General features: G+C 44.6%; 1 protein-coding gene across 1 annotated transcript in view; it reads left to right on the top strand.

Moving 5' to 3' along the window:
- Positions 1-798: 798 nt before the first annotated feature.
- Positions 799-19,053, top strand: part of ARHGAP32 (Rho GTPase activating protein 32) — a 205,655-nt gene continuing 187,400 nt past the window's right edge. Inside the window, exon 1 of the mRNA XM_070782649.1 lies at positions 799-1,235. The gene's annotated coding sequence lies outside the window, so the exon portion shown is untranslated. The remainder of the gene's footprint in view (positions 1,236-19,053) is intronic.

The following is a 19,053-nucleotide window of genomic DNA, read 5'->3' as shown; positions in this document are numbered from 1 at the left end:
CAGGTCGAAGTAATGCACAGCCTTTAGAGGTTGAACAAAAGGAGTAGGAGGGAGAACCAAGGGCAGTGCCATACACACGCAGGGCTTCACGTGTCTCCTGGCCACGGACCTTCCAGGGTTGCTGCTCTTTTACCCTTTCTTGTCCTTCCTCTCCCTTGCCAGGTCACTTCCAATCTTCCAGTCCATAACTCTGAATGAAGACAACCAATAGAACTTTTAGGCCCAGATTCCAAATAATAACCGATGCGAGTTGATTTTAGACCAAAATGCGCAAAGGATGGAGAGGCAGGGAGCTTCCCGACTTGCGGCAACGCCCCCCTCTGCTCCGCGGCGCGGTGACAGCACCCCGGGGTCAGCTGTGAGTGGAGAGGAGCCACTGCCGTAGTCTCGGAGGATGGCTCTTCCCGGCGTCGCTGCTGCTGCAGCAGGGTTTGTGTTTTTGCACCGCAGCACGGTGCAGAAGCCGAGGCGGCAGACCTCGCCCGAACCCCCGAGGGTGCATCCCGGCACCCTTCCGGCGCCCTGCGGACCCCCAGAGCTCCCAGGGGAGCGCGAGCAGCCCACCCCTCGCCGCCCCCCCGCCGCGCACGTGCGCTCCCGGGACAACAGCAGGCGAGGCCCGGGCGCGCCCCCGCCGCCCTCGGCCACGCGCGCGCTCCGCCCGCCCTCCTCGCGCGTGCTCGTGCCCGGGGGCCGCGGCCGCGCGCCTCTTCTCCCCGCTGCGGGCGTCGCGGGCGCAGGAGGAGGCGGAGCGCGGGAGGCGGAGGCCCGGCCCGGCGGCGGGCTCCAGCGGGCGCGCGCCGCGAGCGGGGCGGGGGCGCTGCGGGGGCTGCCCGGAGGCGGCGGGCTAGGGGCTCGGAGCCCAGGACCGCATCCCCGGGGCCGTCTCGGCCGGGGGAGGGCGATCGCGGTGAGGGTCGAAGGGAAGGAGGACTCCGAGGCCGCGGCCGGGAGCCCGGCGTCCCCGCCCCCGAGCCTGACGGGGCGGCGCGGCGGGATGAGGCGCTGGCGCAGGGGGCGCCCGGCCGAGCCCCCGCGGCTGCCCTGGGCGGCCAGGCGCTAAGCTCGGCGCGCGGGCGGCGCTCGGCGGCGGCGAGGATCGGGACCAGGACGAGGACGAGGACGAGGAGGAGGAGGAAGGGGAGGGCGTCGGGCCCGGCGCCCCGCAGGGCAGACACGGAGCGGCGAGCGGGGCGCAGCGACGCCGCGGCGGCGCGGCGGGGCCGCGGGGCTCGGTAAGGCGGGGGCCGCGGGAGGGCCGGGGGCGCCGGTGACGTGGGCAGCTGCCGCAGGGAAGGGCTGGGGGGCCTGGCTTTCCTTTTGGGGAGAAATTCTTTTTAAAGTAAAGGTTCGGGATCGAATGTTCTTGGAAGGCCATCTCGGGTTTCCCCCTTCCTCCCCCTTCCACCCCCCAACCCGGCTCCCTCCTCGGCCTCCCGGGGCGGACCGCGATCGGGCCGCAGCCGCCCGCGCCCACCACTTCCCCGCGGCCTCGGCGGACCGGGCCGGGCGGTTCCCGGCCTGCTGCGGCGCTCCGGGCCCGAGGCACCGGGGCTCCGGGCGCCCTGGCCGTGCCCGCTCCCCGCCGTGCTCGCTGTCGCGCCCGTGGAGTTTTCCCTCTCATCTTTCTAATTGGCTGAAGTTGCCTCTGCACATTGGACGGTGCTGGTGACTTTAGTGCCTTTTTCCTCCCTTGGTCTTCCCCGCCACCCCGTCCCCGTCTTGCCTTTCTCATTTTGGTGACTTGATTAAATATTCATGTTTAAAAATTTCTCAAACAGATGAACAGAAACGGTAGAGCGAGAAAGTCAAACCAGATTGCTTAGCTATGGTCTACTTCTTGACCCTTTATAACCCCGCATTCTCTGGCTGAAGCTTAAAGAAGGTGGACGGGAGGAGGCGACCCCAGGAGGATGCTTGGGTTCCAGTTTGATAGTTATCTTTTAGGAAATAGAATTTGGATAATTATAATTTTGATCTGCATGCAGAATTGCAATCTGCTTTTAAACTGCTTGGGGCACTGCATGATGTTACATGGATAGCTGGCAGCTGGGCCACATTGCATTGTTGTCAGCATCTCTTTTATTTTCCATTCTTTCAGAGTTTTACTTGGCACAGATTTAGACCTTTTAAGTCAATATGAATGGGAGTAACTTCTGATACATTGGTTGCTTTTGTCAACGTTGTCTATATTTGTATTTCTATTGGAAGAAGAAAAAGCATATGGTGCTAGAGTATTGTGGGTCTTAGCATCCAGAAAATATGCTAGTTTGAATCACTAATTAAATTTGTTGTAATATTTTTGGGTAGTGATGATTGTGATTCATTAATATATTTTTCTTTATTGGGTAAATTGGACTCTTAGAATATTGACATTTGATCCTTGTACTTGAGAAATAGAAGCTTTAATTGCTGCTACAACATGACCTCAGAGTTTTTCCAGCACTCATTGGTGTGAATTCCTTTTTAACACTGCTGTTTGTGAAGATGGGATATTATGATGCTGTGATGTCCATTTTCAGGATTATCTGGAGTTGGCTTCATTCCTAAAATTTAGTGTGTGATGATTCTTCATAGAATAAGTCTCTAGAATGGCGTGAGGTTGGAACTGTGCTCTGGCCAGTTGTCTTCATACCATCGTCCCTATAGCAGTCGGTAGAATAAAGCAGCACTTTGGACAGAGACCTGTCCAGACCCAGCTGGGGTGGAAGCCCAGTTTACTGTATGGAGATGCACACTGAGGTGGCTGATAGGGTGTAAGTGGGCCACAGAGGAAGTGTTAGTTGGAAGAATCTTCTTTGGTTATGTAACTTTTTGTTTTCTAGGGAGAGACCAAGAAGCAGCCAGGCAGGCTCAACTGTCATTAGAGTCTTTGATGTTGGCTTGAGTTCCAGTAGTTATGTTCCTTTTATTTTCTTTTCCTAACCCCCACATCATTTTCCGATCACCAGAAGCTATGCTACAGTTGGGCTCAGACTTTAATGGGAATTCATTCATCTCTATTTCTCTTTCTCTTAGTCTCTCTTTATTTTATTTTTTTAAAGATATTTTTGTGGATGTGGACCATTTTTAAAGTCTTTGTTGAATCTGTGACAGCACTGCTTCTGTTCTGTGTTTTGTTTTTTTGGCCACAAGGCATGTTGGATCTTAGCTCCCTGACCAGGAGTTGAACCAACACCCCCTGCATTGAAAGGCAAAGTCTTAACCACTGGACCACCAGGGAAGTCTCGTCTTAGTCCGTCTTTAGATTGACTTGTTCAGCAGTGCTTTCCCTTTCTGTGCTGGCCTTAGTGTGTTGTCTGCACAGTATACATAGATTCACTATTGACTGTAAATGCATCTGACGAATGTCAAGAATTAACATCTGTTTTCTTCAGTGGACTTTGATAGCATAGGAAAATTGAATGAAATGAACTAAATGTTTTCATTGCTTTTAAAAATTATGACTAATAATTCTTGACAATCTTTAGCGTTTAACCGATTAATGTGAAATTTGATGTCTATGGAAGTAGTTAAGAGGCAGCAGGGACTTAAAATCAGGTTGTGGTTGCAGTTCTGCCACTTAGTAGCTGTGTGGCTTGGTCCCTGCTTTGGGCAAGTTATGTGCATTTCTGAGCCTGTGTTTCTTAGGTGTAAAATTGGGATGGGGTTTCCCAGGTGGCTCATTGTTAAAGAATCTGCCTGCAATGCAGGAGACATAAGTTCCATCCCTGGATCAGGAAGATCCCTTGGAGAAGGAAATGGCAACCCATGCCAGTATTCTTGCCTGGAAATCCCATGGACAGAGGAGCCTGGTGGGCTACAGGCCATGGGGTCGCAAAAGAATTGGACACGACTTAGTGACTAAGCAACAACAAAAACAAAACGGGACATTGCAAGGAGGCTTGCATTGTCTTCCTTACAGAGAAGTCAGATGAAAAAAAGGGTTTGAAAATACTTTGTATTGCTTCTTATATTCATAACTATTACTGTCATTACCTGTAAACTTAGTGTTTAGCTGTTTTAAATGTCTTAATACCAGTTTTTAAAAATGCACATAAGGAATGAGAATGTGTTCGATCTTTTTGAGTTCCAGAATTTTGTGATTCTGCCTCATTCTTAGGAAATCCATATGTAGTATCTACAGTTTTGGACTCAGAGTTTTTGATTATTTGGGTGCAGATGTTTAGTTTATTGAGACTTTGAGCTTCTGTAAAGTATCAGTTCCGAATATTAAAGGAGATTACAAGTTAGGAGTGTGAAAAGAGCTGTTTACTAAAATATGTTTTATATTTGTCTGCATTATTTAGGATAGACATTGACAAAATTCAGTATGTAGGCCAAATCTGGTCTGCAGCTTGTATTTTGTATGGCTTATGAACTAAGAATGATTCATTTTCAAATGGTAGAAAAAAATAAAAAGTATTTCATAATGTGCAAGTTACATAAAATTCAGATACTAGTGCTCATAAATAAAGTTTTACTGGGATTATAGCCACACTTGTTTATGTAGTGTCTATGGCTGTATTGGCTGTACAACAGCAGGGTTGATTCCTTGCAACGGAGACAGTATGGCCTGCAGAGCTTAGCAGTTTTATTACCTGACCCTTTATAGAAAAAGTTTGCCAGTCTTTGCCTTATTGTTGTTGTTCATTCGCTAAGTTATGTCCTACTCGTTGTCTACCCATGGACTGTAGCCCCCCAGACTCCTCTGTCCATGGGGTTTCCCAGGCAAGAATCCTGATGTGGGTTATCATTTCCTTCTTCAGGGGATCTTCCCGACGCAGGGATCAAACCTGTGTCTCTTGCATCGGCAAGTGGATTCTTTACCACAGAGCCACCAGAAAGCCCTGTTTTTGCTTTAGGACATAAAATTTTTGCTCTGCTTAGCACAAGCATGGTTTCCTGTCATAGCATTATAGGGATTAGGACCCCTGGAAAGGTACTGATTTTTGCTTTGGAGTCAGACAGACTTGTGTTTGAATGTCAGCTGTGATATAAACTTTAATCCTGGACAAACAAATTAACATCTTGGTATTTCAGGTACCTCCTTTGTAATCAGAGAATATAGAATCTGTCTTAGAAGATTGTAGTGATGGTTAAATGAAATGTTACATGTGAAGGCTTAATACGATATTGTTGTTCAGTCGATCAGTCGTGTCCGACTCTTTGCAACCCCACGGACTGCAGCATGCCAGGCTTCCCTGTCCTTCACCATCCCGCAGAGCCTGCTCAAACTCACGTCCATTGAATCGTGATTCTATATACGTTATAGGCATTTAATAAGTACATAGTAAGTTATAGATGATGGTGATCATGAATTCTAGTGTAAACAATACGCCTAAAATGTTGTACATCACCTTGCCCCAGTATTATAGAGTTGTTCTTCTGAGTGGTATGTTACTTGTTACCGAATTTTTTCCTTTACTGAAACCATTAGTTTAGTAAACAGCTGATAAATGGGATAATTTGAGAAATCTCTCGTATGTTGTACTGTATTTTTATTAATCCCTTGCTTATTTAGATGATTAAGAATGGGTGGAAACATAATTCTGCTCTGTTTTTCAAAGATCTTGGTTCTTGATAATTTCTTGGTACTAATGTATGTTTGCAAGCTGAACTTAAATATTGGTTCTATTTTGGTTTTGGTATTTCCTATTTTCTGTTTTTTTGAAAAAGATATTTAGGAAAAGAACATTACATTAGGCCAGGGTTAGGTGACTTCTTTTAATGTGTGTGACACCCTTTAAGTCTAATTTAGGATTTGCGTTAGCATCTCTATAATAGCCTCTTCAGAGGTGGAATAATAAAACTTAATATTTTTTCCATAAAGATAGGCCTAGTGTACTTTCTAGAAGCTTCGTTGTTAAGCTTCTTTCTGAAATATTTGGTTTAAGTTATCTTACTGTGGATAAATTGGATGTACTTCCCAGCTTCAAATGCTGGTTTATTTAACATTAATCCCAAACTTGGAGTGAGCAAATAAACAAAGGCTATTGTTCTAACTGAGTCAAACAGAACAGGGCTGGGGCCACTGTGGCTCTTGCCATCCTACAAATAGTGCAATTTCACACCTTGGGTGTTCTTTACAGGCCGAGGGATAATCCCAGGGAGACCTCTGGAGGGTGCTGCTGATGTCCCCATGCTGTCCTTGGGGGGTGGGCAGAGGGCCTTTCATCAAACTGCAGAGCTGCAGCCCCTGGAAAACAACACTTGTGGCCCCATAGAAACAGTAGAGACCTAAACAAGACCTTCCATCTCAAGGAGACAGGATTTTCTTTTGATGTTAAAGCATATAAACAACAAAATCAACCAGAGAATTCCTGTTTGAAGAGGTGAAGACTGAGCGGGAATATTCACCATGGTAGCAAAATGTAAAGATTTGGTAAAACAGATGTTTGCAGGTTCATAGTATACCTGAAAAGGGGGCTTCCTTGGTATTTACAGGAGGTGTTTTAGGTAGGTAAAAGGAAGTGAGAAATGAGGTGTTTGGTTTAATTTCTCATATGTAATTTATGAACCAGAATGTTCAGAGTGGAAGTAGAATTCTGATTTTCAGGGAGATTGCATCCATTTACTACTTTATTTTATGTCCTGGATCATAGTAGACATTAGTTTCGGAGCCTGTGGAGATGGAAAGCCCCGAGAGAAAAGGCACGCGTGGCCCATGCCCCCTGGACATGGTGTGATAGGGGTACGTTGTCTCTGCTACCAAAGATAGGCACCGCGCTCTGGGGAGGAGCTCTGAAATAGACATTCCATTCCTTTGCCCTTGAGATAGTATTAATAAAATCTTTATTTTGTGGGGTTCAGCCTTGTGGTCCTGAGCAGGCCATGTGATTGCCCTGTTTTTATCCCATTGTGTGTAGGATGGAAGTAGTAATTCCTGTTCTCTTTTTAGTGGAGAGTTATATGGTGGAAAGACTCTCAAGATGAGTAGGATTTTCAGTGACTGAAGAACACATTATGTGAACTTTAGTAATTACCCGGTTTATCAAGGGCAGGCAAAAAAGATAAGGAAGCTTTAGCAGAGAAAGGAGATTTGAACTTGAAGTCAGAGGACCTGGGTTCTTGTCTTGGCTCTCCTGTAAATAAATCTGTGCCTTTGCACCAGTAATTTATCTTGCTAAAAACCTCATTTTCCTTATATCTGTTGATGAAATGAGGGGTCAAACTAGAGGTCTCTAAGATTCTTTGTTGCTCCCAAATTCCATAATTCTCCAATTTTTTTTTTTTTTTTAAAGTAGGGACTATCCTCTAGCACTTCCCCAGTTTCCATTGATCTTCTACCTGAGGAGAGCCTGGCAAACAGTGGTCTTCAGGACTTAGTGACAGTCCTGCTCTGGTAGGGTACAGGAAACCAAATGTCTTTCTCAGTGAACTAAAAAGTATCAATTGAGTACAAGTGAGGGTTTTTTTTCATACCACACTAAATGCAGTGGAGCCTAGGTATGAAAGAAGTTGGCATCGAGTCTCTTCCCTTAGAAAGTGTTCCATTCCATTGGGAAGATAAACTATATTATGAAGAAGAAGAATATGAAAGAGTGGACAAGGAACAGTGGGATAATCATCCCTGATCTAGCAGTGGCCATTCATGGACTTGGGTGTACTTTTGGAGAGGATGATTTGTGGCCTTGGACATTTGTAAAATAAACTTTTTAGACTGCCTTAAGCTCTGAAATTTGGTCATATTCTCCTTGAAAGAGCAGCAGCATCTTTGAATCAGCCTGTTAGGAGAAAGAATCAGCCTGTTAGGTAGGAGACAACTCAAGTGAGAACTGTTCAATCCAGGCCAGATTTTTATACTCATTCTATGTGATTATTTGATTTACTAGATAGAAGGAAGGGATTACTCTAATCTTCTGGAAATGCATTCAAGGGGCAACAATTCTTCTGAAAAGTCAAGCATGTGAGAAGTGACAGGAGACTCAACGTGTCTCTGCTTCTGGGCAATAACTCTGAGCCCTGGATCTCATTTCCCGCTTCTTAAAGGCTTTTACTCCTGCCATTATTTTTTCCTTTAAATTATCATTCTCTGCTTACTGGATCATCTCTTTTAGTATGCAGACGTGCCCTATATTACTTGCAGCAGTGATGATTAATTGTTCACCAGATGCCACTCTCTTCAGCTTCATTTCAGTAATAGGGCCCTCAGGTTTTATCTGGCACGTGGATGCCCAGCTGGACTGCATTTCCTAGCCTCCCTCTTACACGTGGATGTGACCACATGATAAAGTTTGGGTAACTGGATAATGACCAGAAGTACTGTGAGCAATTTTTGTGTCGGGGCCTTAGAAAGGAACAGTGAGTTGCTTTCTGCTTGCTCTTGCTTTCTGCTTTCCTCTTGCTCCCTTTCTGCCAGGAGAATATAGTACTGGTACGTGTTAATTCAACCGTGCAGTTGAGAGCAATACTTTAGGAGGAGGTGGATCAGTAAGATGGGTCCTTGGATGATCTTATAGAGCAGAACCACCTACTACTGTTCACTTTTCTCTGGATGGTTAAGTGAGAAAGGAATACAGTTTTGTCTTGTTGGAGCCACTAATACCTTAACAGGTATTAGAATAAATCGCCTCTGTTAAACCATCCTCTCTCCTCTACCTTATGATTCCCTTCAGCTATTGCCCAATTTCTTTGTTCCATTTTGCAACAGGAGAGGTTTATGTTTGCTTTGTCCACTTCCTTACCACTGATTCTCTCTTTAGACTGATCTGTTTGAGCTCTTGTTCTCTGGAGGCTGTCATGCCTTGACCTGCCCAGGGATTCGATCTCTAGGAGGCTGTCATGCCTCAGTCTGCCTGGGGATCTGCACCCTGACCTCGGGACGCCTGGCTCTCAGGTTGCAACAGTACTGGGTAGGATAAGCTTCAGAAAGACTCACCCCTAAGGAGGTCCACCCATGGAAATTGAAGGAGGCCAAGGCCCAGGAGCAGAGAAAGCAATGGCAACCCACTCCAGTATTCTTGCCTGGAAAATCCCATGGACAGAGGAGCCTAGTAGGCTGCAGTCCATGGGGTCACTAAGAGTGACACGACTGAATGACTTCACTTTCACTTTCTCCACTCACTGGCATTGCTTTTAATCAAGGCTGCAGTGACTTGTATCTTGTCAAAGCCAGAGGTCATGCAACATCTGTGTCTTACTGACCTCTCATCAGCGTTTCCCATTGGCCGACTATTTTCTCTGACCTCATAGCTACTCATTCTCTGTCTTTTTTGCAGCTTATCTCTGCCTACCTCCCCCTCTAAAATTTGGAGTGTCCCTGGGCTCTCCTGATTTCATCCATTTTCATGGTTTCAGATACTGTTTATATGCCGAGGGGGCTCAGATTCCTATCTCTGGTACTGATTTCTGGAGCTCTAGACTCGTCATCTAAGGCCATTCCTGTACCTTGATGTCTCATGAACCAAGCAGAACTGTGAATTATGCTTTCTTTCGTCCACTCCTCCCTCCACTTCTCCCACGTCTTCACTGTTTGAACTGAAGTGGCCACACTGTCTACCCAGTTGTGCAGGCTCTGAGGTCATCCTCCATTTTTTCCTTCTCATGTTAATAAGTCCCATCAACTCCACCTTCAGAATACAAACTGGACCTGACTGTGTCTCAGTTTTTTCATGGTTAACACCTAGGCTAGCTGCCTTTGTCCTCTGGAAAGTTATCTATAGACTTCCCTGCCTCTGTCCTTGCCTTCATCCCCTGTGCTCCGCCTACGTGTCCCCCACCTTCCTCCCACTCCTGTCCCCTGGTTACTCAGGATCTTTTCAGTGATTCCATAGTTTTACCATTTCCACAGTGTCTTATAGTTGGAACCTTACAGTATGTAGCTTTTCAATTAGCTTCTTTCACTTCGTAATAAATACTTAAGTGTCTTCCATGTCTTTTCATGGGTTGATATCTTATTTCTTTATCAGCCCAGTTCAGTCACTCAGTCATGTCCAACTCTTTGTGACCCCATGGACTGCAGCATGCCAGGCCTCTCTGTCCATCACCAACTCCTGGAGTTTACTCAGACTCATGCCTATTGGGTCGGTGATGCCATCCAGCGATCTCATCCTCTGTCGTCCCTTCCTCCTCCTGCCCTCAATCCTTCCCAGTATCAGGGTCTTTTCCAATGAGCCAGTTCTTCACATAAGGTGGCTAAAGTATTGGAGTTTCAGTTTCAGCATCAGTCATTCCAATGAATACTCAGGACTGATTTCCTTTAGGATGGACTGGTTGGATCTCCTTGCAGTCCAAGGGACTCTCAAGAGTCTTCTCCAACACCACAGTTCAAAAGCATCAATTCTTCAGCACTCAGCTTTCTTTACAGTCCAACTCTCACATCCATACATGACCGCTGGAAAAACCATAACCTTGACTAGATGGACCTTTGTTGGCAAAGTAATGTCTCTGTTTTTGAATATGCTGTCTAGGTTGGTCATAACTTTTCTTCTAAGGAGCAAGCGTCTTTTAATTTCATGGCTGCAGTCACCATCTGTAGTGATTTTGGAGCCCCCCAAAATAAAGTCTGTTGCTGTTTCCACTGTTTCCCCATCTATTTCTCATGAAGTGATGGGACCAGATGCCATGATCTTCATTTTCTGAATGTTGAGTTTTAAGGCAACTTCTTCACTCTGCTCTTTCACTTTCATCAAGAAGCTCTTTAGTTCTACTTCCCTTTCTGCCATAAGGGTGGTGTCATCCACATATCTGAGGTTATTGATATTTGTCCCAGCAATCTTGATTCCAGCTTGTGCTTCCTCCAGGCCAGTGTTTCTCATGATGTACTCTGCATATCAGTTAAATTAGCAGGGTGACAATATACAGCCTTGATGTACTTCTTTCCCTATTTGGAACCAGTCTATTGTTCCATGTCCAGTTCTAACCGTTGCTTCCTGACTTGCATACAGATTTCTAGAGCGGCAGGTCAGGTGGTCTGGTATTCCCATCTCTTTAAGAATTTTCTACAGTACTCTTTCTTTTTAGCACTGAGTAATATTCCTTTGTTAGGACATCTTGATTGCTTCCAGGTTTTGGCAGTAATGAATGAAACTGCTATAAACATCCATGTTTTTTGTAGATAGGAGTTTTCAGCTCTTTGGGGTAAGTACCAAGGAGGGTGATTCTAGGATGGTATGATAAGCATGATTTTGAATGAGAGTTCCTATTGCCCCACATCCTTGCCGGCACTTGGTGGTATGAGCGTTCTGGATTTTGGCCATTCTAACAGATGTATAGTGGATGATGCTCCTTTTCATCCCTTGACCGAGCTAAGCATGTACCTCTTCAGCGATCTACAAGGAAGGATGGAACGTACTTCCTTCAGATCTTCTCATGGCTCTCTTCTGCTGCCCCAGTGAGGCCTTTATGCTTACCTGTGTACAGGCAGTGTCACAGGCTCTGTCTTCTTTATTACCTCATTTTATTTTCTTCATTCAGTTTGCATTTATTTACTTTTATCTTACATTTATAACCCCATTTTCTGCAAGCTGTTTGAGAGGCCTGGACTCTGTCTAGATATGTGTTGTATCCTTAGTATTTCTGTAGAATATGTATTTGTTGGTGCCAGAGAGGTGTCATCCATCGTGGGGACAGATGACAAGGTTTTCAGTGATAATGATAAATCATAGGACCCCAGGAGCAGCAGGGAAGAAGGTTCTGACTTCTTGGAGGATAGAGAAGTCCCTCGAGACAAGGCTGCTCTGGTCTTTAAGCAATTAATATGGTAGAATGGAGGAATTTACTTCAGTTTTTGTGAGGAGGCGAATGACAAGAGTGAGCTGATAGCAGGGACTTTTTAATAGAGAAAGGATGCTTCAGAGTTTAGCTTCCATTTGCCTGTGTCTCAAAGCACTTGTCTCTGTATATAGAGCTACCCATTCACACTGCAGTTACATAGGCTTCTTGGGCAAATGTGGTGTTTGCCTTTTCTCAGGATCAGAGTTCCTTCCACATTATTGTTGGAAGAGCAGCACGTACCCTCTGCTTCTGTATTTTCGGTGTCTGACTTGTTACTCACCTGACAGCCCAGTTCTTTTTGAAAAAAATTTATATATTTTTACTAATGTATGCTGCTGCTGCTGCTAAGTCGCTTCAGTCGTGTCCAACTCTGTGCGACCCCATAGATGGCAGCCCACCAGGCTTCCCCGTCCCTGGGATTCTCCAGGCAAGAACACTGGAGTGGGTTGCCATTTCCTTCTCCAATGCATGAAAGTGAAAAGTGAAAGTGACGTTGCTCAGTCGTGTCCGACTCTAGCGACCCCATGGACTGCAGCCTACCAGGCTTCTCCGCCATGGGATTTTCCAGGCAAGAGGACTGGAGTGGGGTGCCATTGCCTTTATAGTGTTGTATTAATGACTGCTGTACAGCAGAGTGACTCAGTTATACATATATGTGTGCATTCTTTTTTCTATTCTTTTCCATTGTGGTTTATCACACGATACTGAATATAGTTCCCTGTACTGTACAGTATGACCTTGTTGTTGCCCAAATCTTTTTATTTTTTTAATTAAAAAATATTTTTGGGGGGGGCTGTGCCGGGTCTTTGTTGCAGCATGTGGGATCTAGTTTCCTAATCAGGGATCGAACCCTGGGGCCTCTGCACTGGGAATACGGAGTCTTAGCCACTTGACCACTAGGGAAGTCGCCCAGTCCTTTTTAAAAGGAATTCTTACTGTTTAACATTCTTTGTTGTATTAGAGTGGAATGTACCTGGCTTCGTTTCCAGCACCACACAGATCTGTTCTGTTTTTCACATGATGGCCTTCAGTTGTCATGTGAAAAATGGCTGGTTCTTTGATCTTCCCACTAACTTTTTTTCTTCCCAGGCTAAATGTACTTATTTTCTTCAACTGTTCCTCATGTGACTGAGCTCCTTTTGCAGGCCCATCCCCAGCATTTCTGGAACTCGGGCAAGAATACAAATGGAAGTCTGTATGCTGTATGTCTAAACATTTGCACAGTATTAATCAGGTGAACTGATACAGATGTTCCATTGCGTACCTTACCAAAGACAACTTTGTAATGACCTACATCTGGGTCACAGAGGGAATTCTCTGACTCCTGGGAGTTCTTTTCCACACCTTGGTAAAGGGCAGGTACCCGTCTCCCTCCAGGCTCCTGGCATGAGGGACTTTGCATGTGCACATGTGTGGGCACTTGAAACCATGCATGCCTGTACCCCTTTCAGATAGCATCTCTTTGATCATCCCTGGGCCCAGGGGATGTAAATACTGATGGTGTGGTCATCTGCTGTTGGGAGGGTCCACTCAGGGAAGAAGCCTGAGCAAACCCTAGAAGTAGTCAGGAAATTCTGGGGTCCTGGTAAGAAGACGGCTGGGTGTGTGAACTGCAGTTGGGCATACCTTTTAGTTTAGGTCCTGAGAACAGTTGGCCCCACGGTAAAGGGAGTTGGTCAGCGGGTACCCCACGTCCAATGTAGTACTGTTGTGTCGTTATCAGATTCTGGTCTTGATTCTGTTTCCCAGAGCCGTTTATTGTGGAAAAAGTTAAATTCCCTCTTAACAATGTTCCAAACTAGACATTGCGTTTTAATTAGAGCTCCCTAACTGGCGTGCCAGACAAGACTAAATATGTTACAGATAGGGCAGAAACATTTCCTCATTCCTTGGAGAGGATTGTCAGCGACAGAGGCAAGCGCGTCTCCTGACCTCTGGTGACCCCTGCAGCCGGGCTCACTTGCTGCAGCGTGCCCATATCAGCGCTGTCTTCTTCGTGTGTCCTGAGCGCCGAAGACAGAGAAAGCCTGCTCTGGACTGCTGTCGGGTGACTGCAGGGCTCGTGGCATAAAGCGTTTACCTACGGCTTCGAGAGCATTTATATCAGCATCAATATCTGGTCCGCCTGACAGTGTTGGAAGTGTCAAAGTAGGTTTGTGCCCTTCTTATTAATGAGGATATAGATCCAGGTTAAGTGGCTTAGTGTAGCTACACATTCTCACTCAAGTAGGACAGTTGAAACTAGAACTCCATTCTTCTGACTCTTATTCTGGTATATTCTCTCTACTAACCCAAATTCCTTTTCTTGTACTATTTTTTTTTTTGGACAGCCTATCACTTCTGATTCATGTAGGGCATGCAGGCAGTTGCATTTTTTAGAGTTTTTCTGTCCCGACTTCTGTTGTCTCCCTTTATTGTTACTTATTAACCTAAAGATTCAACTTGACAGTCCCTATTAAGTGGTATCATTTTTATCAGATTCAAACAGTTCATCCAGTGTCTTGCCACTTAATTGTGTATTATCCATTTTGATGGCTCTCTGCTCTGGATTCGTGTCATATTTAGTTGTTCCAGTGATGCTTGTCTGAAATGGTCACCCCGAGTTGTTTATAAAAGGTTAGATTACATTAAAGTGGGAAAATGTACAGTACATTATAGAAATATATCTTTTCTAAACTAGTTATGATTTTTAAAAAAAGGTTCTGGGATATAAGTGTAAATTCACTTCTCTTTTTATTTAGTGACCATTTTTCATTGATCTTTACAAATGTTATTTTATTTAAACCTCAGGAATTTGTGGTCACTTACTCAAATGCTGGGATGATTTAGAATTCAAATCTAGGTCTGTTTAACCTCAAAGTATCTGTGTGTTTTCTTAGCACTAGTCTATGAATAATGAGAAATAATTTCTAAACATTTAACTTGAGCCTGAGAAAGGGATGTTTCCCAGATTCATATTCTTACATTTGGAGTAAGTTAATTCTCTGTTCAGTTCAGTTCAGTTGCTCAGTCGTGTCCTACTCTTTGTGACCCCATGGACCACAGCACGCCAAGGCCTCCCTGTCCATCACCAACTCCCGGAGTTCACTCAGACTCACGTCCATTGAGTTGGTGATGCCATCCAACCATCTCATCCTCTGTCGTCCCCTTCTCCTCCTGCCCTCAATCTTTCCAGCAATAGGGTCTTTTCAAATGAGTCAGCTCTTTGCATCAGGTGGCCAAAGTTTTGGAGTTTCAGCTTTAATATCAGTCCTTCCAATGAACACTCAGGACTGATCTCCTCTAGGATGGACTGGTTGGATCCCCTTGCAGTCCAAGGGACTCTCAAGGGTCTTCTCCAACACCGCAGTTCAAAAGCATCAGTTCTTCGTTACTCATGCACAGAACAGGCTTCCTCACCAACCCCTCTCCCCACCAAATGTGAATAGTGCCGAGTTGAGAAGCCCTGCTCTAAAGATTCTAAGTAGTCAGGGTTTTACTTTGAATATGTGTGCTTGTGTATTTAACCAACCCCATCATGGTGATAGGTCCTCGAATGTATGAGAGAGAATTTATCAAACTCCCCACTTGGGGACAGGTTTTCAATGACATTAGAGCATGATGTTTATTCAATTGTGCTGCTTCTAGAGAATCTGGGATTTAATGCCGAAGGCTTCCTGAGTGATGAAAGGTTAGGCTTTTTATATTTAATGCTTACTTTTATTAGAACTGTTGATGGGTGAAAGAAAGTGAAAGTTGCTCAGTCATGTCCGACTCTTTGCGACCCCATGGACTATACAGTCCATGGAATTTTCCAGGCCAGAATACTGGAGTGGGTAGCTGTTCCCTTCTCCAAGGAATCTTCCCAATCCAGGCATCGAACCCAGGTCTCCCGCATTGCAGGCGCAACTGAGCCACCAAACGTGAAATATATGATACCAACCTGGCAGTTAGGTATTGACCTACTAACCAACATAACTTCTCTGAGGAGTTGTGTTTATTGGTTAAAGCACAGATTTGGAGGGGTGGTTGCTTAGCATTCTAAAACCAGGTTTCTTTTCCCTTGTTATTGAGTTCCGAGGCATGACTGGAATATCATTGCAGCACCTTTCCGATTTCTTCACATTACTTTTACCAGGCTTGATTTTGTGTTGCTTTGTTCTAGACTGCCGAAACCATGTCCTTAAACTAATGTTTCATTGTATTCACTCTAACTGATCAAGAGCCATCAGAGGTTCTGTCTTCCTACTATACTTATTAAGTGCTCTTGTTCCTATATTTACTGATCTCTCTTGCTTTATTTTCAAGGAAAGTCTTTTTTTCTTTTTAAATAATCCTCAATTCACAGTTCAGTGTCACTAAATTATACATGTCTGTCTTATTAATATCAGTAGCTACTGTTACTAACATTTATTTATTATTGATATGCCAGACTGTTATAAGCTCCTTACATACATTATCTGCTTTATCATCACAGTTGCCTCATGAAGTAGTTACTCATACTTTTTTTTTTAATTATGGTAAAGTTTATGTAATAATTTACCATTTTAACTGTTTTTAGCTGTCCAGTACATTCACTGGATATACAATTTACGTATATTCACATTGTTGTGAAACATCTCCAGAACATTTTCATCCTGCAAAACTAACAGTCCCTGCCTATTAAAGAATGCCCCGTTTCTGCCTCCTGCAGCCCCTGGTCCCCACTATTCTAAGCATCCTTTCTGTTTTTATGAACTTGACTACTTTGGATCCCTCATATCAGTGGAGTCACACACTGTTGGTCTTTTAGTCACTGACCTCTTTCACTTAGCATAATGTCCTCAAGGTTCAACCATGCTGTAGCATGTGACAAGATCTCCTTTCTTTTTAAGGCTGAATAATATTCCATTGTATGTATATGTCACATTTTGTTGATTCCTTCATCCTTTGAGGGGCGCTTGGGTTGCTTCTGTCTCTTGGCAGTTGTGAATGCTGCTGCTGTGAACGTGGATTTGCAAATACTGCTTTGAGATCTTGTTTTCACTTGTTTTGTATGTATACCCAGGAGTAAGATTTCTGGATCATGTTGTTATTTAGTCCCTGAGTCATGTCTGACTCTTTGTGACCTCATGGACTGTAGCCCACCAGGCTCCTCTGTCCATGGAATTTTCCAGGCAAGAATACTGGAGTGAGTTGCCAGTTCCTTCTCCAGGAGATCTTCTGTGTGTGAAGTGGTATCTTACTGTGGTTTTGATTTGCATTTGCTTAGTGGTAGTGATGCTGAGGATTATTTTCAGAAACCTGTTGTCAGTTTTTGTATCATCTTGGAGAGATATATTCAAGTCCTTTGTCCATTTTTTCTTTTTAGTTTTTTGGCCGTGTACATGGCATGTGGGATCTTAGTTCCTCAGATCAAATCAGATCAGATCAGTCGCTCAGTCGTGTCCGACTCTTTGCGACCCCATGTATCGCAGCACGCCAGGCCCCCCTGTCCATCACCAACTCCCAGAGTTCACTCAGACTCACGTCCATCGAGTCAGTGATGCCATCCAGACATCTCATTCTCTGGCGTCCCCTTCTCCTCTTGCACCCAATCCCTCCCAGCATCAGAGTCTTTTCCAATGAGTCAACGCTTCGCATGAGGTGGCCAAAGTACTGGAGTTTCAGCTTTAGCATCAGTCCTTCCAAAGAAATCCCAGGGCTGATCTCCTTCAGAATGGACTGGTTGCATCTCCTTGCAGTCCAAGGGACTCTTAAGAGTCTTCTCCAACACCACAGTTGAAAAGCATCAATTCTTAGGCCCTCAGCCTTCTTCACAGTCCAACTCTCACATCCATACATGACCACAGGAAAAACCATAGCCTTGACTAGACGAACCTTTGTTGGCAAAGTAACGTCTCTGCTTTTGAATATGCTATCTAGGTTGGTCATAACTTTCCTTCCAAGGAGTAAGCATCTTTTAATTTCATGGCTGCAGTCACCATCTGCAGTGATTTTGGAGCCCAGAAAAATAAAGTCTGACACTGTTTCCACTGTTTCCCCATCTATTTCCCATGAAGTGACGGGACCAGATGCCACGATCTTCGTTTTCTGAATGTTGAGCTTTAGGCCAACTTTTTCACTCTCCACTTTCACTTTCATCAAGAGGCTTTTTAGTTCCTCTTCACTTTCTGCCATAAGGGTGGTGTCATCTGCATATCTGAGGTGATTGATATTTCTCCCAGCAATCTTGATTCCAGCTTGTGTTTCTTCCAGTCCAGCGTTTCTCATGATGTACTCTGCATATAAGTTAAATAAGCAGGGTGACAATATACAGCCTTGATGTACTCCTTTTCCTATTTGGAACCAGTCTGTTGTTCCATGTCCAGTTCTAACTGTTGCTTCCTGACCTGCATACGAATTTCTCAAGAGGCAGGTCAGGTGGTCTGGTCTTCCCATCTCTTTCAGAATTTTCCACAGTTTATTGTGATCCACACAGTCAAAGGCTTTGGCATAGTCAATAAAGCAGAAATAGATGTTTTCTGGAACTCTCTTGCTTTTTCCATGATCCAGCGGTTGTTGGCAATTTGATCTCTGGTTCCTCTGCCTTTTCTAAAACCAGCTTGAACATCAGGAAGTTCACGGTTCACATATTGCTGAAGCCTGGCTTGGAGAATTTTGAGCATTACTTTCCTAGCGTGTGAGATGAGTGCAATTGTGTGGTAGTTTGAGCATTCTTTGGCATTGCCTTTCTTTGGGATTGGAGTGAAAACTGACCTTTTCCACCAGTCCTGTGGCCACTGCTGAGTTTTCCAAGTTTGCTGGCATATTGAGTGCAGCACTTTCACAGCATCATCTTTCAGGATTTGAAATAGCTCGACTGGAATTCCATCACCTCCACTAGCTTTGTTCGTAGTGATGCTTTCCAAGGCCGACTTGACTTCACATTCCAGGATATCTGGCTCTAGGTCAGTGATCACACCATCGTGATTATCTGGGTCGTGAAGATCATTTTTGTACAGTTCTTCGTGTATTCTTGCCATCTCTTCTTAATATCTTCTGCTTCTGTTAGGTCCATACCATTTCTGTCCTTTATCGAGCCCATCTTTGCATGAAATGTTTCTTTAGTATCTCTGATTTTCTTGAAGAGATCCCTAGTCTCTCCCATTCTGTTGTTTTCCTCTATTTCTTTGCACTGATCGCTGAAGAAGGCTTTCTTATCTCTTCTTGCTATTCTTTGAAACTCTGCATTCAGATATTTATATCTTTCCTTTTCTCCTTTGCTTTTCACTTCTCTTCTTTTCACAGCTATTTGTAAGGCCTCCCCAGACAGCCATTTTGCTTTTTTGCATTTCTTTTCCATGGGGATGGTCTTGATCCCTGTCTCCTGTACAACGTCACGAACCTCATTCCATA

Source organism: Bos indicus, chromosome 29, assembly GCF_029378745.1.
Source record: "Bos indicus isolate NIAB-ARS_2022 breed Sahiwal x Tharparkar chromosome 29, NIAB-ARS_B.indTharparkar_mat_pri_1.0, whole genome shotgun sequence".
Lineage (NCBI taxonomy): Eukaryota > Metazoa > Chordata > Mammalia > Artiodactyla > Bovidae > Bos > Bos indicus.
The sequence above is the reverse complement of the archived record's forward strand: the minus strand, read 5'-3'. Positions and strand labels throughout refer to the sequence as shown.